The 1,064-nt window shown below is 33.7% G+C and overlaps 1 protein-coding gene across 1 annotated transcript in view; it reads left to right on the top strand.

The window, feature by feature from the left end:
* The window catches only part of Agtpbp1 (ATP/GTP binding protein 1), a 174,953-nt gene that overhangs the window by 52,166 nt on the left and 121,723 nt on the right, over positions 1–1,064 (top strand).

Below are 1,064 nucleotides of genomic sequence, written 5' to 3'. Positions count from 1 at the left end.
TGTGTGTGTGTGTGTGTGTGTGTGTGTGTGTTTTGGTGTTGGTACTGGGTCTTGAATGCAGGGCCTGGGAGCTGTTCATTAGTTTTTTTTGCTCAACTCTGCCAATCAGCCATAGATTCCCTGGTAGATTTTTGGTAGTTAATTGGAGATAAGAGTTCCATCATCATTTACCATATCTCAGCCTCTTGAGTAATTCAGATTATGGGCAAGAACCACTAGTGCCTGGTTTCCAACTGTCTTTGTAACATTGATTCTTTATACCTTAACATTGTTTGGTTTTTTAAAATCTAAAACACAATTTTTTTTTTTTAGTTTTGGTAGTATAATACTTTTATAGTTAACTAGTAAACTGCAAGAGTTGAGGACCCAAAATTCATGAGTTGTATGTTGTAGAACAAAAAAACCAATGTCAATCAAACATGTGATGTGTGCCTGCTTATGTATGTAGAGGGAACACAAAAGTATGGATATTGTGGAGGCTAAGAGGATTATAGACTGTAGATAAAATAATTCCATTGTTTTTCACTAATAGCGTTTTTGCTGCACATTTTCATTGCTCAGGAATCTTAAAATCTGATCATAAATATCAAAATAGACATGAAAGACTATGAGACTGATTATTACAAGAAAAAGGTGTGTAAAATACTAAAAAATACAAATTAAGAAGAATGGGTTACAAAACAAAGAACGGAGAAAATTTAACTTAATTTAAAACAGGGAAATATCCTCTGCACAGAAGTTTATAGTTGTATACCTGTACCAAGATTAATATGGCTACCTAAACTCTTTTTATTTCATAAATACTACTTTCAGTGTTCAGCGAAGTTGCACCTTTGTGTTCCTTTCCTAAGTGTAAGCTCCTGTAGTCTGTGTGTGAATACCTATAGTCCTGTATAGGTTATCATGTCCAGATAGATTTTAGATCTAACTTACACATCTGAGAGGACACGTGTGTTGCTTGAATCTGAATTTGGCTTACCTTACTTAGCCTGTTTGTTCTATGTCTACCCATTTCCCTGCAAATGACATTTTCTTATTTCTTTATTATCCTTTTTTTTTTTTTT

This window comes from Dipodomys ordii, unplaced genomic scaffold, assembly GCF_000151885.1.
Source record: "Dipodomys ordii isolate 6190 unplaced genomic scaffold, Dord_2.0 Scaffold137, whole genome shotgun sequence".
Classification (NCBI taxonomy): Eukaryota; Metazoa; Chordata; class Mammalia; order Rodentia; family Heteromyidae; genus Dipodomys; species Dipodomys ordii.
The sequence above is the reverse complement of the archived record's forward strand: the minus strand, read 5'-3'. Positions and strand labels throughout refer to the sequence as shown.